Here is a 24,840-nt window from a genome sequence, read left to right on the forward strand (position 1 = left end):
TTTCTTGCTGCACTTTCCTTGCTTGTCATGAAGGAATGTGGAGTAGGAGAGCTTCCGGAGTGGCTCAGGGAGAAATAAGATAAAGATCACCAATAAGATAAAGATGCTTGGATTGGAGCATCGGTTGCTGGGCAGATCTTGCTTAGAGGGAATGCTCTAAAGTGAAAGCACAGGAAGGGGTGAGTTTGGAGAGCTGTTAAAGCGCAAGGCAATCGCTGTGAATTTATCTGAGGGGAAGTGAAGACTTTTGAACTTGCTCCAGATTTTATTCTAACTAAGCTTTTTAAACCAACTGCACAAGAAGACTGTGCACCTGTTGTACCCCAACAAAGAGAGGTTCTTTTCTGGATCAGTAGCCAAACACTTCACCAGCCGAGAAGGATGTAAAAGGCTTTATTTTGCTCTATAGTAACAAAGGTCTTGGCAGCTATCGCTCAAACCCAAGACCCCGATCATTTACAAGCATGACATATTTATAGCCTAGGAGATGGTGCATAGGCACTGCCCCTTTCCTTTGTCTGGACTTTCTGTAAATTTCCAGCTAACTTCTGCGCATGTATTCTTTAAAGTGAATACCTCATCATCTTCTTATCTAGTCTCTCCTGGCCCTCCTTGGCACAGAAAAGCAACTCCTTATAAGGAACTAGTATCTTTAAGCCCATTAAATTAACGGGCGCTAGTAGAGCTTTGGGGCCACACTCCTCCTCCTCCATAACTCCTCCGCCGCCTCCACCCAGCTGGGCCCACCACCTCCTCTTGCCGAGGCCACGGCTTTGCCACCGCCTCGGCCGCACCGCGTCCTCCTCCACCCGGCCAGGCCCACCGCCTCCTCTGGCCCCACACTCTTGCCTCTCTTCCCCTCCCTCCCACCCCAATCTCTTGCCCTCCCCCCCACCCCTCTCTCTCACCCTCCCCTCCCTCTCACCCTCCTGTCCCAGTCCCTCTTGCCCCTTTCCCCTGCCCCACTCCCACTTGCCCCTCCTCTCACCCACTTCCTCTTGCCCTTCCCCCTCCCCCCGCCCCACTCCCTCTTGCCCTTCCCCCTCCCCCTTCCTCACTCCCTCTTGCCCCTCCCCCTCCCCCTGCCCCACTCCCTCTTGCTCTCCCCCCTGCCCCACTCCCTCTTGCCCTCCCCCCTCCCCGCTGCTCCCCTCCCTCTTGCTCCCCCTCCACCCACTCCCTCTTGCCCTTTCCTCTCCCCCCACTCCCTCTTGCCCTTTCCCCTCCCCCCTGCCCCACTCCCTCTTGCCCTTCCCCCTCCCCCCTGCCCCACTCCCTCTTGCCCCCCCCCTGCATTTTTAAATTTTCTTCTTACCGGCCTGCCACTCCTCCTCCCGGGCGGCAAACAGTTAAGTTTGGAAGCGGCGGCGAAGCAGCAGCAGGAGGCGGCGACTGGGTCTGATGCCGGCCGCTGCGGGCCCGCCACGCCACGCGGCCTGCCGTGGCCGCTGCCGCCGCTTGTCCATCATTGCAGCCGGCTGCCGGACAGCCACCGCTACCCCCATTCCCACCTTCTGCCCCTGGTATCGGGGCCCACTGCGGGCTGCCCATCCGCTGCCAGGCTGGCACCGCAACCATCAAACATCACCCCGCCGCGGCCGCGGCTGCCGCCGCAGCCATGAGCCCCACGCGCCACCGCCATTGCTTCTCCGTTGTCCCGTTGCCGCCGCTGCCGCCATCGGGCCCTGTCCCCCCGCCGCAGCCGGCATCGGCCCCAGTCGCCGCCGCCTCCTGCTGCTGCTGCTAGTAGGGTTCCGCCGCCGATGCCCAGAGTGCCACCCACCGACGCCGCATTTGGCCTTCTGGCCGGGCGGAGGGCTCCTCCGCCGCCGGCCCCAAGAGTGCCACCTGCTGCCGCCGCCTCTGGCCTTTCCGCAGCTGGGCGAACAACCGGCCAACATGGCTGCCTGGTGCCGGCAGTCGTGTCTCCCTCGGCTGTTCTGGGCATGCGCTCCGCGCATGCCCAGAACAGCCGAGGGAGACACGGACGCACGCCAGGGACTTTATTATACAGGATCCCCTAGGCCCCCCTTACACAGACAGAATATATGAAAGGTAACATGGCTTTGGTCTGGTTCAGGCCTACACCACACCCACCTCCCAATATGTGACCATCCCCAACTCACTGTTGAGCTGAAGGGCAAAGTCAAAGTCTGGATAGGTTGAAGTGACAGGAGAGACTCTACAAGTCTTGACTGCAAGGGGCAGAAATGATCCACTTAACTTGCAATACCCACGCTTCTTAGAGCACAGACAGGTGACATGGTAAGCACCTTCTTAAAGCAAAGTTTCCAGCAGTGAGTTGAAGCGGCTTCAGACAGAGGAAGGTCTTTCTCACTGCCAGGGCTTGAACCTGGGACAGTCTGCATGCAAAACAGATGCCCTTCCACACAGAGCTCTAGGCTGCCCCCTGGTTACCGAAGCTTCTCCCCATCAGCCCAACGAACCACCGCAAAGGAAATGCGAGTCCTGGGAGTGGAGAAGCAAGAGGGGATTCCTCCCCTGTGCCTCCACAGGCACAGACCAAAGCTTTCCCTGCTGGAGGAGAGCCCCACACCCGCAGGCAACATCTCCCCCTCGGCTCCCCATGCAACACGCCCTCCTCCCCAAGAGATGTGCCTACACCAGCCTCTTCCTGGCCTCCATCCCAGCCATCACGACCTTCTCTCACTCCAAACATGTACACTGGGCTCAATGCTGTTGGAAATTCTCTGTGGTGAGAGAATCCCTTTCTCATTATAGCAGAGTGCGCAGAGGCACAACACACAGCGGATTTAGTTAGGCATGTGTATGTGCTGAGAGTAAAGTAACTTGGAGCCAATTCATAGTTTCAAATCAATATAAAAGGCATTTATTAAGGAACTCCATTCTAGATAGGAAAGTGAGGATTTAGGATCTCTAATCTATCTATCTAACTGGATGCAGTTGGATTCTGCATCCTCTCTGCACATATGGTGCAGGGAGAGGAACTTGCCAAGAGAGAGAAGGAGGAAGGAAGTCCCTGAGATTAGCAATCTACACATCAAAGGGATAGCATCAGAGCAGTTGAGAAGTGATGACAAATGTCTTGACCCTCTAGCCCTCTGACTTACTAGTCTGTCCTTCACTATCTGAGGCAAGAGACAGCGCAAAGTCCTTTAACTTCCAACAAATGCAACCAGATGGGGAGGGAAGCGAGTTTGCTTTGCTGCTGCCCAGAGGAACAGGCTGTTGGTCGGGCAGGAAGAGGGGAGAAAAGCCCCCCCTCCACTCCTAGTACTGAGTAGGATGATCTCCTGGGAGGGCCAGACCCCCATCCGCCACCTCTCCATTAGCAGCTCATCCCTGCCTTGGGCTGCCCGCATTTCCTTGCTTGAGCCTCTGAACTCCTCAGACATCCTACAGGTACTTTGCCCGCTCCTGATCCTTTGGAGGAATGTTCCGAGAGGGGTGAAGGTGTGCGTCTGCGTGGAGGTGGGGGCATCAAAAGTGGTGGGGGCTTTTAGTTATATAACAATTGTTGTTGTTGTTGTTGTTGTTGTTGTTGTTATCAATAAAAAATTTCAGTTACTGTTTTCTCAACTTTTTACATTGCTTTGAATTGCTGTCTGTTTTTAAAATCTCTGAATTTACATAAGTCGCCTGGATATGTGTCATATCTGTTGGTTTTTAAATCAAATACTAACCAACCGCTCCTTTTCCACCAGGAAGGCGAAGAGGAGGAAATGAGACTGAAAACTCGCAGCTCCTTTCCTCTTTCCTTTCTAGGAAATCTGCAAGCTCTGCTCTCCCTTTAAGCCTTGGAGCAGGGCTGATGGACCCCTTAGGTTCTGGCAACCTCCCATCGTCCACCCCAGCCGCCTCTCTAGGAATCTGGAAGCTCTGCTCTCCCTGCCCAGCAAGCCACGAGGGAAATCGCTCCTCAGCCCTCTTCAGAGCGAGGAGAGAAACGGAAGGAGCCGAGGGAGGCATTTCTTAGGGAGAGCCTTGCAGAAAGAGGGACCCAGTAGGGGTGGAGAGAGGCCTATCCCGGGGCTCCCCAGACCTTTCCACCATCACCCCCCACCATCCTGCCCTGCACTTCCTTCCCTGGGAGCCAGGCCCGTTCCACGTGCACTTTGCACCCCCCCTCGGAAGCTTGGAGGGAGCTGCTGATGCTGCAGGTGAGAGATGCAGGCGGAGGGGCCGGTGGGGAGCGGGATCCTCCTCCACCTGCTTCTGGCGCTAGACTGGGGCGTGGCGGGGGAGAGGGGGGCCCTGCCCTGGCGACCCCTGGGACACTGGCGGTCTCCCTCTGCCTGGCCACATGGCTGAATCTAGCTTCCAACTCCTCTGCTCTTCTCCCCCGTTCCTTACCCCTTTCCTCTGGGGATCTCGCTAGGTCAGGGGTCTGTCCCCACCCCAGCTCTTCCCGCTTTTATAATTGCGATCTCTTAATGCCTTCGAATGAATTCAAAATTATCTTCATTTCTGAAGTCATTAAGCACCCAGACGGCCTTCTATCTCTTGACTTGGTTTGTTGTTCTTCTTGTTTGTCAGCCCTGTTAAGTCAGATGGGGTCTCTTTCTTTCTTTTCAGATTTCCCTTCTGTTTTCAATCGGTTCTTGTAGGAGTCTTGCCATCGCATAAATGGGGTGGGGGTTCACTGTGCACTCATATCACACCCCACAACCTTCCTTGGTGAGAGTAACAACTTTGCTGCCACATATTTTAAAAACAAACAAACAACAGAGTTGGGGGCTGGGTAAGAGTCCTCTTTTCAGGGGGTTACTGAGCCCCCCCCCATGCAACCCTCCTCCGGCCCCTACATTGAGCTCAGTCGCCTCCCCCTCCCCTTTGCACACAAACGAAAAGGGAAGGGAGGAACCTCCATGCCAGCCAGTTACTAGAAAGGGGGTTTCATTAAAAGGTTTGTCATAGGAAAGAGAAGAGGAAGTGTTTGTCTCTAGAAGATTGATGAATCTGAGCTATCCCAGTGAAGTTGTGACTTAAACGTGTGTTGATTGGTGCTTCTCTCTGATTCACAGGATGCTCTCCCTGCCTGCCATTTCTCAATTAAAAGCAAACTTTTGCAGATAAATTAAGTGCTTATTTAGAGAGAGAGAGAGAGAAATGACTTGACAAGGAAGACTCTTTGATCATATGAGACTAACTGCTGTTCTAAGAAGACCTTATGGCTGCACTGGAAGTTTCATTGGGATCAAAGGAAAAAATGGATTTGCAAAGCCCAGTAATGAATCAGGGGCAGGTGCAGAAAAAGACCCCGCAAAGCATCCAGGCTGGGAGTGGCAAGGAATTCTGGGAAAGAATGGTGCAAAAGATCCTGAAAGGAGACCCCACCAGCACCGATGTTGAATGCCAGAGACTCAGGCATCTCCCATACCAGGAGGCTGAAGGACCCCGAGAAGTTTGCAGCAGACTCCACACCCGTTGCCATCAGTGGCTGAAGCCAGAAAAGCACACCAAAGCTCAGATGCTGGACCTGGTGATCCTGGAGCAGTTCCTGACTGTCCTGCCCCCGGAGATGGAGAGCTGGGTCAGAGAGTGCGGAGCGGAGACCAGTTCCCAGGCAGTGGCCCTGGCAGAAGGTTTCCTCCTGAGCCAGGCAGAAGAGAAGAGGCAGGAGGAGCAGCAGGTGAGAAGCAGGAGCATTTTATCCAGGTAGTTTCAGGGGCCTGAGAACCTTTAGGATTCTGCCACCAGTTGCCAAGTAGGGTCCTCCTGCAAGCAGAGCCAGAGTCCTTTTCTTCCTATCTTGCAGAAGTTTAGTGCTCACAGTCAGCCAAGCTGCTGTATTAGCAATGGAAGCTGCAAAGAGAGCAAGGAATGGTACGGGAGTGACACCAGCTTCTCCCCTCCTGTCTCTTCGCTGGCTGGGAAGTTTTACAATCCTGCAAGGGCTGGATTTGGATCCCAATCCACTAGTCCTCATGCACCTTCCCTAAGCAAGCCAGGCCTGTGAATGGGTAGGGATGTGCATGGAATCGGGCACAGGTGGCTGATGGTGGGGTGTGTGTGTCTCACTTTAAGGGTGAGGGAGGGTGCAATTACCCCTCTCTTCACTTTCCCCACACCAGCGCCCGGTATTTCACAGGTCCTTTTGGGCGGCAGCGTACTTCTCTGCTGCCCTCTTTACTCTTCAGCCGGAAGTAGCTGGTGTGCGTGTGCCCTCCAGGCGTGAGTGCAATGTGCGAGTGTGCGTGCACCAGCTACTTCCAGCCGAAGAGCAAACGGGGGTGGCAGGGAAGTACACTGCTGCCCGTCAGTAGGGGTCAAATACTGGGCGCTGGCGGAGGGCAAGCGGAGGGAGGGGTCAGTGCACCCTCCCTTGCCCTTAAAGAGACACATGCCTGCCCTCGAACTTCAAACCCCCCCAGTGTTTGAACCAGTTTGGAGGCCTGTAAAAGGGCCTCAGAACAGGCTCATGTAAGGCTTCCAGGGCAGACTGCCTGCCCAGCCCGGCTTCAGTCTCGGCTGCCAGGAGGAGAGGGCCTCCAGCTCCCCTCCCAACGGGATCCTCTCCCTCCCAGGAAGTCGAGCATCTCTGCCGAGTATCTTGTGCTGCCCCCAGGAGGGTCTTCTCAGCTGTGAGGCTCCTGCTATGGGATTCATTTCCCAGAGATACCAGACTGACTCCCATCTCATGTCTCTTTGGAACTTGGAAAAAAACCACTTTTTATTTCCCCTGGCCATTTAAAAACATCATCTGAGGATGTTGTTCTTCATCCAGCTGCCTGATGGGCACTTTATCTCCTCTTGCTTTAAGCCAGGGCCGCTCAGCTTCAGCCCTCCTGCCGGTGTTGGCCTACAGCTCCCATAATTCCTGGCTATTGGCCACTGTGGCTGGGGATTATGGGAGGTATAGTCCAAAAACAGCTGCGGGAGAGTCTAAGTTGAGCAGGCCTGCTTTAGGGCTTTATTGTTCTTAGTTTTCTTGTCCTCTTTTTAAAAAAATATCTTTGTAATGTCTGCCCTGAGGGGATTTCTACCAGAGCTGTGTGAGGTATCAATATAATACAAATGAATGCTCCATTCCCTTTCTTCATCCCTCTTCCCTTTCTCCTCTTCCAGGCACTGGGCATGTTAGCCAACATGGCCACTGATCCCCTGCAGGCAGAGAAGGCTCTGTCAGACACCAGGCAGAGGCTGCTCATCAGGGGGATAGTGCGGGAGGAGAAGGAGGATGGAGGAACCACCTCCCTGGGTAAGGATGATTGGGGAGTATTTCATCTTGGCCCTCTCCTGAAATCCATGGATTACTTTTACATTCCCTTTAAGTCTCTGTGCAAGACACGCTTTTCACTAGTCTCTCTACTGCTTTCAGTAACTTCACACTGAGACTCCAAAAAACATTGTCAAGACAGATTGATTTCACTCTGGTCCCTGTAATGCAAAATGCTTAAAAGCATAAAGCACATTTCCTTTCTTTACTTCACAGGCTGTGAAATGTCCCTCAACAGTCTCTCTAGTCCTTCTCCTCTTGGTGGTGGAGAGGAAGGTGTTGCTGTGCAGTCACCGGATCAGGTAGGAGAAGCATCATGGGAGGAAGAGGCAGGCCTCACCTGTCTCTGGGTGGGAAAATTTCTCTTTCCCTTTTCTCTTTCGATTAAAAATGCCCCCTTGGAAGACAAAAGTTGCTGCTAATGCAACTCTGGAAGATCCTTCAGAGGAATATCCAGCCATCTCTTTTCTAACTATATCCAGATAGAGAAACTGCTTTCTTCATCTTTCAGGGACCCGTGTCCTTTGAGGAGGTGGCTGTGTGTTTCTCCGAGGAGGAGTGGGCTCTGCTGGATCCTGGCCAAAGGGCTCTGCACAGGGAAGTCATGGAGGAGACTTCTGGGCATCTGGCCTGGCTGGGTAAGGCTCCCTCTTTCCCTTGGCAGATGGATGTGGAAGGCAGGAATTGCTGCTATTGTCGGTCCGTATCAGTCTGTTGTGAGGATGTCATGGAGGATGTCAGCAGCTGGTCCACGTTCCTTGGAGATTCCCCTTGGTTAAAGAGAAGAATGTGTCCCAACCTGAGCCTAAAAGGGGTCATTCCTAGAGATGGCAGTAAAACACTCCCACCCTCCCCTTCCTAATGGCCAGAAGTGTCAGCTCACTTCATCCCTTAACTGATGGCCCTGTTTTTGCTGCATTTGATGGTGTCTGACATGGTCCCAGATGGCACTTCCCTCCCGTTAGGGCTTCCCTGGCCTGTAGTGTGGCTTCCTCTACTAGGCGGGTTGTGTAGTAGGTAGCTCCCATCATGACATACCACACAACCCCTTTTTGGTGTCCATAGATTTGTATTCCCATTACTCCCTAACCCTTTTGACAGAAGGTTGAACAGCATTAGAAGAGCCCTGCTGGATCAGGCACAAGGCCTCTCTAGTCTACCACCCTTTGTCACACAGTGGCCTACCAGGTGACCCTGACTGAGTGTGCCTGTAGAATGCACAGAACCAGACACATGTCATGGAGCAAATCTCTCACTGCAAATCCACAGCAGACAGAGGTTTTGCCACGTCACAAGTGACCAGGCACAACCTCATCTCTTGAGAAGGAAGGGCAGGCACGCCTGGCAAGGCAACCACGTTCATCTGCCTTTGTCCATCTGAGATCCGGCAAAAGAAAACAGAATTGGAGTGTCTGTGTGTGTACACGCACACACGCACGTGCTTTGATTGAAAAAAGTAAGCCACATGAGAGAAGTCTTCTTTCTTCTTTTTGTGTATGCAGTAGGTTGGCCTCAGGAAGGGCTGGGCTTAGGGAATTGCAGTGATACATGCCAGGGAACCAGTCTAAACTCATCATGGGCCAGTGCCAGCCATCAAGCCAAAACAAAGCCACCTGTGCTCCACAACGGCCTCCAATGGGTGCTGGCCCTGGGGCTCTAGGCCATCATCATGGGCTGGTGGAGAGCATCTATGTCTGCATGTGTCAGCAGCACTAACGGGCAGCCTGTGACCCATTCGGGGTTGGCCAGGGTGAGCTAGTATTGCAGCAGGTGGGGGTGACCATGAGTCACTCGCCCCCCACATCCAGCTCGGGGTAGCCCAGCAGGGGGAAATTGGCCTTCAGGAAGACCGGCTGCTCCACCTAGTCAGCATCCAAATGTGAGCGATGGGGTCTCACCACATCCCCGGCCCTGGAGAACACCCTCTCACTCTGGACACGGGTTGGGGAGCAAGAGAGGAGCCATCCGGCAATGGTTACCAAGTCCGGCCAGACTTATTTATTTATTTTATTCATGGATTTGGTTTATATACTGCCCTTCCCAAAATGGCTCAGGGAAGTTTACATCAAAATAAAAACAAAATCATTTAAACATTAAAATCATTACAATTAAAATCATTTAAAAGCAACATTAAAAATTTAAAACCATCAATCTAATTAACAGCCTGGGTGAACAAATGTGTCTTCAGTGCCTTTTTAAAAGTTGCCAGAGATGGGGAGGCTCTTATTTCAACAGGGAGCGCATTCCAAAGTCCAGGGGCAGCAACAGAGAAGGCCCCTTCCCAAGTAGCTGCCAAACCAAGGCATCAACCATAGATGAACTTCTCCAGATGATCTTAACAGATGGTGGGGCTCATTTTGAAGAAGTCGTGCTATTAAATACCTTCTGTTAAATCACGTCCTCAGATTTAAGAGAATACTTTCTCTGACACACTTAGTGATGCATTGCCCCAAACTGAATGAGAGCCATCTTGGGGTCCACCACCACCAGTTCTGGCAGGTCCTGCAGAACACTCTGCTGGGCATCACTAGCAAGACACCAAGGCACCCCCATTTGAGCCCCGGTAGAACTACCAGTTGGTACCACTGGCTGCGTTGGAGCTGCTGGAACGGGAAGCAGTGCTGACACTGGGCATAGACTGCACACTCAGAGGAGGCACTCCAGCCCTGTCCTCCTGGTTTTTATCCAGCCTCCTCTCACTCCCTGACTAACCTAGGTTTGGGTTCAGGGTGTTCATGAGTTTAGAAAAACAATTATTTAACCCCCTGCTGCCCACCGGCGTAATAGAACTCACCGCCACTGCTCTGGGGGCTGTTCCGAAGCTGTGGGAGTTGGGTGTCTACTTCCCCACGCTGGTCCATTCTGGGCCTCACCACCGTGGTGTCAGCCATTTTTGAGGCCACCACACATGTCCAATGGGCCTCTGCATGGCCAGGTCATGTGCTGCGGCCTCCAAAATGGTCACTGCCGTGGGGGTGAGACCTAGAACAGGCTGAAGAACGCCCAAACTGGGCATTTTAGCAAATAATGGGGATTGACGTGGGGAGGGGGACTTCTGGTGAACCCTTCAGAAAACCCCCAGAGCACCAGCAGTGATATATATAACTCTCGAACCCCCTGAACAGGCCGGGGGGCGGGGGGGTTGGCTTGATACCGAACGGGGTGAGTGGGTGTTGGTCCGATATCAAGCCATCGAACCAAACCGTTGTGATGTCAAACAGGTTCATATTAATATAATTTCTTGTTTACAATCAGACAGGTGTTATTGACTGGTTTGTTTTATCCAGACATCGAGTCCTTCCCAAGGACCTGGGATGGCTGAATTTTATTATCAGTATTGTTGCTGTTATTATAGATATCATTGCAGTATATAGGCTGTTCCCAGTAAAGTTGCTTTTTGTAATTGGCTGATGGTGATTTCTGTGGCCCCTATGGTGTTGAGATGCTCTTCAGGATGTTTTGGAATTGCACCTAGGGTGCCAATTACCACTGGGATTACTTTGGTCTTTTTCTGCCACAGCCTTTCAATTTGTAGATCATTGTATTTTGTGATTTTTTACATTGCTTTTTCTTCTATTCTGCTATCCCCTGGTATTGCTATGTTGATTACTTTGACTTGTTTTTCTTTCTTCTCAACTATAGTTATATCTGGTGTATTGTGTGGCAGATGTTTGTCTGTTTGTAGTTGGAAGTCCCATAATATTTTTGCATCTTCATTTTCGACGACTTTTTCAATTTTATGGTCCCACCAAGTTTTGGCTACAGGTAGCTTGTATTTTTTGCAGATGTTCCAGTGTATCATCCCTGCTACCTTGTCATGCCTATGTTTGTAGTCAGTCTGTGCAATCTTTTACAACAGCTGATTAGGTGGTCCACGGTTTCATCTGCTTCTTTACAAAGGCAGCACTTGCTGTTTGTTATTGATTTTTCAACTTTTGCTCTTATTTGCATTTGTACTTAGTGCCTGTTCTTGTGCAGCCAGTATTAAGCCCTCTGTTTCTTTCTTCAGGCTGCCATTCTTAAGCCATTGCCAGGTCTTGGTGATGTCTGATTTTCCACTTATATTTTGCAAATATTGACCATGCAGTGGTTTATTTTTCCATTTTTCTCCTCGGTTCTTGACTTGTTCGTACTTGTAGGCCTGTTTTGTTTCATTGGTGTTGAATAGTTTCTCATTATTGACCATTTCAAGTGCATCTTTACTGTCCTTGATATATTCTTCAAGGCCTCTTTTCTCCTCCTCTACTGTTTGATGGACTTGCAGCATTCCTCTTCCACCTGAGCTGCGAGGGAGGTATAGCCTATCTACATCACTGCAAGGGTGCAGAGCATGATTGATGGTCATGATTTTCCTGGTCTTACGATCTAGCATCTCTAGCTCTGCCTGGGTCCTGTCTATTATTCCTGCAGTGTATCTGATAACAGGTATAACCCAGGCGTTTATGGCTTGTGTGGTGGTCCCGCCATTGAGTTTGGACTTTAGGATTTTTCGAACTCTCCTGATGTATTCATTTCCAATTTTCCTTTGAACTTCAGTGTGTGCAATGTTATCAGCCTGGAGAATGCCCAAGTATTTGTAATGTTCTTTCTCTTCCAGGTTCTTGATCTTGCTTCCATTGGGCAATTCTATTCCTTCTGTTTTTCTTATTTTCCCTCTGTTTATTATTAATTCAGCACACTTGTCTAGTCCAAACTCCATTGCTATATCGCTACTGCTACTCCATTGCTATATCGCTAGTCCAAACTCCATTATTATTATTATTATTAATAATAATAATAATAATAACAACAACAATTTTGATAACAAAATTCTGACATCCCAGGTCCTTGGGAAGGACTCGATGTCTGGATAAAACAAACCAGTCAATAACACCTGTCTGACTGTGTAAATAAATTAATAATAATAATAATAATAATAATTTTACACTGCCCTTCCAAAGGGCTCAGGGCGGTTTACATTAAAACACCATTAAAATCCATTAACAGTTAAAATTTGTGAACTGTTCACACATCCCTAATTGTACATGCCTCCCCAGTGGTCAGAGTAGTCTCGAGCTCACCCATCGTCTTCTCCAGGCGAAGAGCAGCAGGCAAAGTCGGGCTCAGAGCTGCCGTCTCAGCACAAAAGCAGCTTGCTGCAAGGGAGAACGGCTCAAGTGTCAAGGCCATCTCAGAAAGGAGCTTCCAGTCAGCACATGGGCACCATTATTGGTGATCAAGCAGCCCCTGCAGAAGTTTGGCTGCCCGGGGAGCCATTCCTCCACTGGGCGCCTGATGACCACCAACTGCTCCTCTGATGTGTGCTCAGTGGCCAGAGGCTCTACACGCAGCAGCAGAAGATGCAGCTCTGTCTCCTTTAGGGGTGTCTTCCAGCTCTTTAGGATGAGTCGCTCCTGTCTCGAGACCTATCGGGAGACAAAAAAGGAATAGCTGCAGAGATTGGAACAAGAGTAATACGAAGCTGCCTTTTACTGAGAAAGGGTACTGGTCCATCTAGCTCAGTATTGTCTACCCAGACTGGCAGTGGCATCTCCAAGGTGGCAGGCAGGAGCCCTCTCTGGAGATACCAGGGAGGGAACTTGGAACGTTCTTCATACAAGCATGCAGAGGCTCTTCCCAGAGCGGCCCCATCCCAGTGAGGTAAGGGGGCAGGTTAAAATGTTTGAAAAATTGTATAACGCCTGAGGGAAATGCTTCTGCAATACCACATCCTGCATGTAGTTGGTCTTAGTTCTGATCAACACACGTTGCTTAGCACATGGCAAGATTTGTCCCTCCACTACATCTTTTCCTTGGTTTTAACTGCAGTGCTGTTACTAGGGTTTTTTTCTTGGGTTGAGGCTTTGTTCTTCCCTCACCAAAATTCTCTTTTTATTTTATTCTCTTTTCTTTTGATTCCGAAAGTGCAGAGAAGAAAAACTGAAGAAAAAGAGAATAAGAATTCAGCAGCTTCTGAGGGGACAGACCTGCATGCAATTCCAGTTGAAGATAAGGCTAGTAACCAGACTCTAAGTGGAAGCATCTTAGCTAATAAATCACACCTTGGTCCACATCACAGCATCCCTACAAGCATGAAAGCCTATCAATGCACAGTGTGTGGGAATGGCTTCAGGAATTGGTTGAACTTGTATGAACATCAAAAAAAGCATATGGGAGAGAAACTGTGCTTGGAGTGTGGAAAGAGATTCAGTTGTGATACTGATCTTGCAGTCCACCAGTGTGTCTGCAAAGAAGATACATGTTCTAAATACAGAAAGAGCTTCAATGGCAGAGATAAGCTTCCTTCCTATCAAAGTTACCACACAGGAGAGAAACTATATACATGCTCAGAGTGTGGAAAGAGCTTAAGTTGGAAGTCAGACCTTTCTGTCCATCATAGAATCCACACAGGGGAGAAACCATATACATGCTCAGAGTGTGGAAAGAGCTTCAGTTGCAAGGGTAATCTTTCTGTCCATCAAAGAATCCACACAGGGAAGAAACCATATACGTGCTCAGAGTGTGGAAAGAGCTTCAGAAGGAAGGACCATCTCTCTGCCCATCAAATAATCCACACAGGGGAGAGACCATATATGTGCATAGAGTGTGGAAAGAGCTTCGGTCAGAAGTACAAGCTTTCTATCCATCAAAGAATCCATACACAGGACAAGCCATATATGTGCTTAGAGTGTGGAAAGAGCTTCAGTTGCAAGTTTAATCTTTCTTTCCATCAAAGAATCCACACAGGGGAGAAACCATATACGTGCTCAGAGTGTGGAAAGAGCTTCAGACGGAAGACCCATCTCTCTTCCCATCAAAGAATCCACACAGGGGAGAAACCATATACGTGCTCAGAGTGTGGAAAGAGCTTCAGACGGAAGACCCATCTCTCTTCCCATCAAAGAATCCACACAGGGGAGAAACCATATACGTGCTCAGAGTGTGGAAAGAGCTTCGGTCAGAAGTACAACCTTTCTATCCATCAAATAATCCACACAGGGAAGAAACCATATACGTGCACAGAGTGTGGAAAGAGCTTCGGACAGAATAACAAGCTTTCTATCCATCAAATAATTCACACAGGGGAAAAACCATATAGGTGCTCAGAGTGTGGAAAGAGCTTCATACGGAAGGACAAACTTTCTGCCCATCAAAGAATCCACACAGGGGAGAAACCATATATGTGTTCAGAGTGTGGAAAGAGCTTCAGACGGAAGGCCTATCTCTCTTCCCATCAAAGAATACACACGGGGGAGAAACCATATACATGCTCAGAGTGTGGAAAGAGCTTCAGATGCAAGGGTAATCTTTCTGTCCATCAAAGAATCCACACGGGAGAAACCATATATGTGTTCCGATTGTGAAAAGAGCTTCAGGCAGAAGTACAAACTTTCTGCCCATCAAAGAATCCACCGAGAGTGTACTGAGCAGCCTACCAGCCCTGATGGAGTTAACAGGAAAAGGACCCATGACCTTTATGGATGGACTGACAATGCTGGGTCCCGATCAATCAACCAGGCAGGCAGGACTAGAGGGTAAAGATGTGCATGAACCAGTTTTGCTGTCCTATTCAGAGGTCCAGCATTTGGACAGGTTTGGCAGTAGGGGTTTTCTTTTAAGGAATAGAGCAGGCGCTGTTACTCGGCCACCTTTCCCCCGCTGGCACTGCCACTGAAACCACTGATATACGGCTGCAAGAAGGTATCCAGTTGCCTCGTGCCAGCAGTTTCGGTGGCAGTGCCAGCAGGGGAAATGTGGCAGGAGGGGCGTAATGGCACCCTCCCTACTCCTTCAAGGTAAGCCCCCTGCCGCCAAACCATCTGCCAGAAACTTCATTCGAACTGTTTGACAGGGCTCCTAGGGCTGCTGGGTAGAAGAAAAGGGAGTTGACCAGGTGAGAGGGGAATGATGGGTGCTGAACACATTCAATCTCAGTGAATCTGCAGAAATTTGTGAGACAGATTTGCAGCGGCTTGGATCTCGCCAGGGCTTTGGGGAGATTCAAGGGGCAGAAAGCCATTCTGCCCCTTGAATGAGCCCCTGGTGGTGCAGTGGTAAAACTGCCGCCCTGTAACCAGAAAGTTACAAGTTCGATCCTGACCAGGGGCTCAAGGTTGACTCAGCCTTCCATCCTTCCGAGGTCGGTAAAATGAGTACCCAGAATGTTGGGGGCAATATGCTAAATCATTGGAAACCGCTTAGAGAGCTCCGGCTATAGAGCGGTATATAAATGTAAGTACTATTGCTATTGCTATTGCTATTCTGTGGCTTTCGGACGTTAGTGCCGGAGGAAGACTTGCATCAGAGGTAATTTTACGTTGTGAGTGTTGCTGTGCGTCTCTGAAATATCTGTTCCTAGTAAGTGAGTAACTAAGAACACACCACCTATGAAAAGATCTGGTGTCTTGAATATTCTTGTAATCAAGCTAAGGGTTTCTAAATGCAACCCAAACGTTGAAACCTAAGACCTCCTGGTCTGTAGCAACTTATCAAAAGGGTTTTCTCTGTTTTTAGAAACCCTCACAGTGTGTTTGATTAAATGGGGGGGGAGGGGAAACCTCTCCTGCAATCCATCTCCAAAGAGGGACACTAAGGCAGCTATCGTTAGCTCACCATGTGCAGGCATACGGGTGGGGAAGAGCAGATGTTTTTATCTTTGCCGGTTAGCAAGGGGAAGTCAAGTTTGAAACTGGGATTTTTAATCACTCCAATTCCAGTTAAGAAAATTGATTAAGGAGTGATTTGGTGGCAGCAATTTAAACTACCAGAGTCTCTTATTTACCCTTTGTCTTAAATGTTCAAGATTAAGTTGCTTTGAGCAATCTGAGTCAGTTTCTCAGATTGCAGGGAGGGGTGACTCAGCTGATAAAGTCTCCCTCATGAGTAGCTGGCCAAGACCGGTCAGTGGGTTGATTCTTTACAGAGAAAAACTCTATCCATGCTCAGTGTATGGAAGGAGCTTCAGTTGGAAGGGTTGAATTTCTGTCCATCAAAATATCCACACAACTGAGAAACTGTACACGTGCTCACAGTGTGGAAAGAGCTTCAGTCAGAAAGACAATCTTTCTGTCCACCAAATAATCCATACAGGGAGAGACACCACATACATGCTCAGAGTGTGGAAACAGCTTCATTAGGAAGGCCAACTTTTCTGCCTGCCACAAACAGCATCCTGCCCTCCCAGTCTGGACTCTGCTTGAGAGGGGTGCTGATGAAACTCTTCAGGTGTGCTGGCTAACCACTTCAGTGGTACTTTTGGACTTGTGTGGGATATCAGTGTGACAATATGGAAGCGTCGATGACAGTGTCTGAGCCCCTCTGAGCAATGGGCACCTTGTCCTGGATGGCAAAAGTCCCCGTTCAGAACTGGACGTACACTAGAGGATGTAGTCTTATCTGCCACTGCTCCATCCATCTTTGTAAATGCTTATCCTGAGCAAAGCCAGGGGGTCTTGAGAGGACTCATGTGTAACTTGGAACCAGCAAGCTGGATGCCAAAGATCTGGAGGGCAGTGCAATCAGTAGGATAGGGGAGCCAGGGCCCCGTAAAATGGTATTCTTGGGCCGTCCTCATGATATGAACCGAGGGTCTGTTCCTGATTCCCCTAAGAGCCTGAACTGCTGGACGCCTGGCTGTAGTCCTTCTAAGGCTCCTTCCGTCCATGCTTTTTGATTGCTGGGGGAAATAATGGGCTTGCTATCAGTAAGGACACCTCCCTTCTTTCCACATATTACCATTGTGTTGGACATTGACTGCAATGTGGGGCATAAAGTGGCCTTTGTCAACACATGGCTGAAGCGAGTACAGGCGAGAAGCACACACGTTCCCTTGAGAAACTAACTCGGAGGAATTCCAAGCCGCATCCTCCTTATGGGACGAAATGCTGCTTGAACGGATTTCAGCTGCAAGTAGAAACTTTTCTAGGTAAAAGATAGCATTAGGTTGGAAGACAAAGCCTAGGATTAAAATGAAAGTGAGGTAAAAGTTTATCTGGAGGAATTGCATCTGGGTACAGAGATGGAGCTCCTTTCCAGACTTTGAGCTGGGATGAATGGAACCATTTTCTCCAGAGCAAGGCCCAACCTTTTTGGAAGGAAGTCCCACCTGGTACAAGTGTGGACTGGCTCTGTTTACCAAGTGGGTGGGGCCATCTCATCAGTGGGACATTGAATGCTGTTTGGCTGGAAATTTCCTCTATATGACTGATTGGCCAACGTCCCACACTGTAGGGTGATTGTTCCAGACAAGATGTCTGTCTGTGTCTTGCTGGATGATGCCCAACTTGTGGGAAGCTTGCAGGTGCAAGCATGCTGTTAAATCCTGAATCCCTTGCTCTGTGATTATTTTGCAGTCCCAGGAATTTGGGATTTCCACTCCAACATATGCATAGCATGTCTAGTCATGACTTCATGGCGGCTAAGTCCATAACTGCTTTTGAACCTCTCGGTGCCATGAGAATAGTAGTGAGGCTCTCATCACAGCTTTTACCAAATGTCATTGTGGTTGGGGGTTATGGGAGTTTAAGTCCACCAGCATCTAGGGACCCAGGGTTGATAACCCCTAATATTCCATGTTTGCAAAAGATCCCAAATTTAATGACTTTAATACTTATATTAATTGTAAACTGCCCAGAGATGCAGGTTTTGGGCAGTATAGAAGTCTGATAGATAGGTAGATAGGTAGACTTAAACTTGAAACCCCTTTACTAACTGCTGGTCCTGGAAACTGCACATGAAGAATGTAGCATTGAACCTACCTTGAATCTCTGCACGAAGAATTTAGTGGTCCTTGACTCCAAAAAGGCTGAGAAACACTGGTTCAGATCAAGTACGGGCCTGTGGGTGTGCTTGTTTCTATCAGAGCAGAGGTTTCCCTTTGGTTCATTATGCCTACAACATCCCAAGTATTAAAGACAAAGCCTTTTCTGAAAACTATGTACTAAAAACATGTACTGACATGAAAAAGAAATTCAGGTCAGGGTTGCAAAATGCATTTCAAATTGCAGTGCAAAACCTGTGTGTGTACTCTGTGAGTGCAACCTGTTTCGGCCATAGGGGAGAATGGGAAAACCAAAAACACCCCATTGTTCCCATGGGTCGCTCCTAGGGACACCAAAGTTCCAAAGCCAAGATGCTTCTAAATGCCAGTTGCAGGGGAGCAAGAGCAGGAGAGAGGGCCTGCCCTCACCACTAGCCTCTGGGTTTCTCAGAAGCATCTGGTGGGCCACTATGTGAAACAGGATGCTAGACTAGATAGGCCTTTGGCCTGATCCGGCAGGGCAGTTCTTATGTTCAATTGAGTGGTGTGGTAGGGAATGATGGGTGCTACCTACCACCCAACCCTCTAAAGAAATGGGCAAGTGGGTGACTTTTAACAAATTGTTAACCTTTTAGGATCCTATGGCGGTTGTTGATCTGCAGCATTCCCCTTTTGCCATCTCCCATGGCCATCTCCCAGTGCTGGGAGGGGCCTCTTCTGCAGGAACCAGAGACCATGGGGCACCTGGAAAGGCACATATAATCATTGGGAAAATACATGGGGATATCTGGGAAATTAATTTGGTTAGAGAGAGAGACACACAGAGAGAGATTTATTGTATGTGTTTTTAAAACTTTTAATTAGATTTGTATTTTTATATCCCAATTTAATATTTTTATTGTGTAACTGTTTTATAGTCTTATATGGTATTAAATGTTTTGTAAACCACATTGAGACGGTTTTTTATACCACCCTTTTATACCACCTTGAAAGGTGGTATAAAAATTTAATGATCAATATTTAGGGTTCGTTCAGGGCTGCAGTTTTTTAGTATGAATGTGATAAATCGTAGCATGCACAGTATCACTTGTAATCTGCTGCTGAATGTTAACACATTTCAACTGTGTTTAAATCTATTTTACTTTATGCTGCTCAAAGACCAAAATAAACCGTATCTCTCTGTTTGTCTGACTAGCATCTGGGAAATGTCTTTCCTCATAGCATTGTACCCGTGGCAGCAATGGAGTGGCGCATGGACTTGCAAGGGAATGCAAGGGGGTGGGAGGGGCTCAGCAAGGGGACTCAGGGTGGGGCAAATGGACTTCTGAGAAAGCCCAAGGTGGGCAAATGCAAAGTAATGGAGGCCTTGTGAGGCAGGGTGGTACAAAGAGATTGCACAAAGTCGTTACAGTTGATATGGCGTGGAAGTTAAGCTGGGTACCTTAACTTGCAACTTCCATGCATTTCAGAGCATGAGTGAAAATGTAAAGCATCTTAAACCAAAAGGTTTTTGGATGACTGGATATAAACTTGCTGCCTGAAGATTGCACTTCATGCATCTGATGGAAGTCCATGAATGTAAATGCCACACTGTGTGGCTTAGCTGACATACAACATAGGAGATGTCTGCGCAGTAACACTGTCTGCAGACAAATTGTGCTAATGCAAATATTATGTAACTGCTACACAAAGGTAAATCAGTTATTTACAATGGGCTCGCTCTTGCATTTTTTGCAAGAAAAATTCTTGTACAATTTTTTTTCCCCATTTGTGCAACATGCATGCACACAGTATTCCCGGGCTGATTGACTCTTACATGGTATGTCAGCCAATGTGTTCTTCTTTAAGGGGTCACAAGGCTTTCGGTTGTGTTTGCTGCTGCAGACTAACACGGCTACTCTGCCAGAAGTGGAAAAGCAATGGCACCTGCCACCTCCGACAGGACTTTGAGGGTAAAGAACAGCAACAATATATTTAAGTTGACCCACTGTATTGGTAGCGAATAGATTTAAGCCCAGCCTGTGTCTCAAAGCAAGCCATGTGGGGGAAAGAAAAATGCTGCTCCATTCCCTCCATGTTTCTTCAACAAAGGCTGTTCCTTTAAAACTTTAAACTGTTCTTTTGGTAATCGCTGCCACCACGCCTACCTTCTAACAGAGTTTATTCCCTCACTGGTGTGGGCGAAATTCCAAGGAAACACTCCTTCTCATTTGCCAGTGGAAAAGTACAAAAACCCCTCCAAGTGCAGCTTCCACGTGGTGGGAAAACATTTTAGGTTGTTAACACTGAGGCATGTTTGCACCAGAGTAAAACCCCTTTTCCCTGAGTTAAAAATCCACTCAGAGGCAGGTGAAATATAAAGAACAAAAAGAGAAAAAAATATTCAAAATACTACAGACTGCTTCAGTCTGTGGCTCTCTCAGCTTTGAGTTACAGGTAAAGAAATAGTACTTTACAAGATTACTTTCAAAGAACACCTCAGCTGTTATTTGGAGTGGCACACTTTAAAATCCTTGGGTACCCAGTTGCATTTATAATTCAAAAAGCATCTCCCAGTTGCAAGCAACCTTTATAAGCACCTTTACATGGTACAGAGACTTCTACAGAGCCCTGGTTGGATAGAAAGGGCTCAGGCTAGAATTTCTTAGATTATGTTACAAAATAAAACACAATAGACCAGGTGTAAGGATTTGCAAAGCACAACAGGAAAGTAAATAGACTAACGCAGGCTAGCTATCACACTATTCCATGTCTAAGTCTTTCTGAAGCCAAAAAGCCCTTGGCTTCCTTTCTCCATGAGCTCACCCCAAACTCCAGGAGAGAATTCAAGCTTCCTGCAATCCTGTCACTCAAGGATCTGCAGATGTCGTTCCATGAGAGAAGCCTTCAGGCTGGCTGTTGGCCACGAGGCAGCAAAACTTCATGGCTGGTGCTCATGAAGCCTGCTCTCCATCTTCCTTCATCGCCTTCCTGGCACCAGGCCCTCTAGATCCCGGTCACTGTGTGCTGAGTGGCTAATCCCTCAGGGGTCACTGCCTGTCAGTCAGGACAGGGTTCACTTCCGGTTCACTCTTTAGGGTAAGGGAGGGGCCGATTGCTACAGTATTTATATCCTGTGTTTGTATCTTTGAGGTTAGAAATCCGGGGCAGCAGTGGTGGTGGTCATCTTAAATTCAGAGTCCTTTTTCTTTCATGTAAACACAGGTATAATGTGTTTTAAGGAGGTTGTTTAAAATTCAGAGTCATCTTCTATTTTGATAAACATTGGTTTTTGAGAGAAGCCACAAATAACTACACAGCAAGATAAATTAGTTACGTGTGTGTGTGTATGTGTAGTGGGGGGTGTTTGAAGGCGGCAGGCAGGTGGGCAGAAAAAGCAGCTGGCCAGGTGACCAGCCACAGAGAAAAAACAATGGAGGGGGAGGGGGATGAGGAGGAGAAGGGCTGAGAACGAGGGGTCGAGAACAAGGGAGAACTAGAGGCGCAGATGCTCTGTGCCCGGTCCAGATAGTTTTAAGTTCACTATTTATTTTACTACCTGTATATCCTGCTCTTCGTCCAAAGAGCCCATTGTGGTGTACATGGTTCTGTTTATCCTCACAACAACCCTGAGGAATAGGCGAGGCTGAGAGATAAATGGCTGGTCCAGGGTCACCCTGCAAGTTCCATGGCTGAATGGGGATTTGAGGTTCCCAGGAAGTTTTCTACAACTGGCTTTCAGCCCACATCTCCTCCGGCATGGAGTGGTTGCACTCACATATTGGGCAGATTTACCCCGAAGTCCCTGTGAGCTACCAGGGAGCACTTCACACACAATTCGGGTTTTTCACTGCTCCTTAGAGTGCAGCCCAGTTTATATTCAAGATTTAAAAATCCTTTGCATTGGGTTTTTTGGTTAGTGTTGTGTTCGTAGTTAAGCCTGTTGTGTGGAGAACTCCCTGGTCCTAGTCCAACACCATAACCAGTACATTGCACTGGCTCCCTTCAAGTACAGCAAGTCATAGGAGCAAGAAGAGGTGATTCTTCTGTTGGATCAAATTGGAGGGTTTCTACAGCACGACCTAATTGTTTGGGATAACATGGTTTGTGCTGGTGGGTCCACAATCTCTGTCCCCCTCAGAGAGCTCAGCATTCTACCGCAAGGAGGCATCGGTAACAGAGGCAGATCCGAACATGTGTGGGCTCTTGGAAGAGGCAGACAGCACGAGAGGCTCCATCAAGGCAATTCTAGTTTCCTTGTCCTTGTGGAATTAGTGCCAGAAGTAGCAGCTTCTAGGGAAGTTGCTTGCAGCTCTTGCGTCCATCCCGAGAAAGAAGCATGACCTTGCAATGGGGACTTTGGGGTTCTGTTGCTATCCGGAGGCTCTCCGAACTCTCGCGAGAGCTGCCACACATAGGATTAGCCACGGGTATGCCACAGAGAATTAAATGTATAGAATCCCAAACGGTCCAAACTGGGCTGGCTCAATTCGAACCACATTTCAAATGGAGCTGGCTCACACATCCCTACCTCTTTCGGGCTTTTTTCTGCACATCGGTTTATATGTGCACTGTCTGGCTTCTAATTTATCTCTATATTGAATGGGAGGCACCAAAATCATTCTTCGCCTTGGACCCGATAGCCCTAGGAACAGCCCTGCCCAGCAGGGAGTATTTGTGGTCATGTGTGTGTTTTAGATCACCAGAAGAAGAGATTTGATTGGCCACTCCCCCCACAACCATCTCTTCTTCCTCTCCTGCATTTCTCTTTCTCTGCCCCACCTCAATTGCTCTCATACCATCCCCTACCGCTTGGTTCCTGCACTTTAATATGAAGGAAACACAGAAATCAGTGGAGGTGTGTGAGAGAGATGCTTAGAGGCAGTATTTCTGCAGTGGTCCCCTCTGGACCTCTTCTTCTCGGATACTTTCTGTGCACCAGTCCTGATACTTCTCAACTTTCATCACTCAGGGCAGTTTAGGCACACACCTCCTCATGCTGTTGCCATTGCAAGAAGCTGGTCCTCCAAATTTGCTAGTACCAGGAGCTGGGTCATGTCCCAGATGGGCTCTGACACCCGTGTGTAAAGGGAGTGAGTGCATAGGGGCCTGCAAGGGAAAGAAGGACGAGACCAAGAGTCTGAAGCCAAGGGCACTCCCAATCCAGGTACTCACTCTCCCTTTCCCATGATCCTGGCTTCTGATCCTGGAGGGAAGGGTCTTTTGCCACACCATGTCACAGAACCACCAGTTAGAGTATGGGGGAACGCCATACGGCCGAAGTGGCAGGCAGAGGGGGGACCTCCATGGGCCCCCCAACTGTCTCAGACAACTCCCCTGGAGGGGATAAGTTTAAAAATAAATAACATTTTTTTAAAAACTTGCATACACCCTGAAGGGGTTCAATCCGGGTTCGGGACTGAACAGAGGGTGGTTCAGTTCAACCCCAAACAGTCAAACTGAACCCGGTTTGACATCAAAGAATCTGTTTGCACATCCCTAATGGTAAGATGAGGTGCCTACTCCACATTTTACCTAGCAAAGGAAATCCCAGAAAGGCTGCAGTCCTAAGTTTCTAGACCTCAGTGAGCAATCCTCAGTTTCTAGACCTGCCTTGTTTGTTTTTCTATGTAAACCGCTTTGGAAACTTTGGTTTAGCCGAGCAGTATATAAGCATTCATTTTTATTTTTTTTTAAAGGAAGAAGAAGAAGGATCTTCCTTCCTGCTGGTCAAAGACCAAAATAAAGCATTCATTCATTCATTCATGATCTTCCTTTTCTGCCCTGTCCTAGTTCCCTCACTAGTCCAAACAGAGACCAGCATTCTCTTGCTGCTGCCAGCATTATAAACAACTAAGAGATCAGGCTAGCTAGATGTTTAAGGTCATCACTGTGGGTAGGTTCTTCTTCCTGAACCCGCTTCTTTACTGAAATTGCCCCCATATCTTCTATTGCTCCTTGCTGGAGGGAATATAGATACCAACCCAGAAAACTTAAGAGGCACGTGTGTGTGTGTTCTCTCCCCCAAAGCAAATAGCAGCTTTGGGGTGTGTGTGCATTCCATGTGATTTCCATTGGGGAAATAGTTTGGGGGTAAGTTAAACTGCCCCTCTCCAGAAAGATGCAATTCTCACACACCCCAGCTGCTTTTAACGTTGGAAAAATGGAAGAGATCCTGGGCTTCACCTCATGTTTGGCCATAAGCACAGTAGACTCAGTGCTCACACACACCCAGTCCAGAGAAGAAAAACACTGATCCCAGTGATGAAAGCAGCTTGCAATAAGTCCATGAACTAGGCTCACACATTTTGGTCATGGGTACCATTTCAGGGATGAAGGCTTCTCGTGATTGTTGGCAATGTCTAAGCCTGAGAGATGGAACATAGGCGGCAACAGCATTGCACAGCTTTCTGTGTTATCACCATTTCATGAATTATCCCTGCCCACAATTAGGGTACAGTCATTTTTGCACAGAGAAAAGGGTCATGATCAGGGTTAGGATCACAATTCTTCCTCTCTTTCCATGGAGTAATCCTTGGCGAACATTCCTGCCAGTTTCCCTGAAAATCCACTGTTGACACGTGCATTCCTAAACTTAAGCCAGTTGAAAGCACCTCTTCCCTTTGCTTCTTTGTGAATACCAAAGTACTCAGTGTGGAATGCAAGTTATTAATTATTATTATTATTTCTTGTTTACACAGTCAGACAGGTGTTATTGACTGGTTTGTTTTATCTAGACATCGAGTACTTCCCAAGGACCTGGGATGGCTGAATTTTATTGTCAATTGTTATAGATATCGTCGCAGAATATAGGCTGTTCCCAGTGAAGCTGCTTTTTGTAACTGGCTGATGGTTATTTCTGTGGCCCCTATGGTGTTGAGGTGCTCTTCAAGGTCTTTTGGGACTGCACCCAGGGTGCCAA

General features: G+C 48.4%; 1 pseudogene; it reads left to right on the forward strand.

The window, feature by feature from the left end:
- Positions 1-3,328: 3,328 nt before the first annotated feature.
- On the forward strand, positions 3,329-19,130 carry LOC128347717 (zinc finger protein 420-like; annotated as a pseudogene).
- The last annotated feature ends 5,710 nt before the right edge of the window (positions 19,131-24,840 follow it).

Source organism: Hemicordylus capensis, chromosome 2 (genome assembly GCF_027244095.1).
Source record: "Hemicordylus capensis ecotype Gifberg chromosome 2, rHemCap1.1.pri, whole genome shotgun sequence".
NCBI lineage: Eukaryota > Metazoa > Chordata > Lepidosauria > Squamata > Cordylidae > Hemicordylus > Hemicordylus capensis.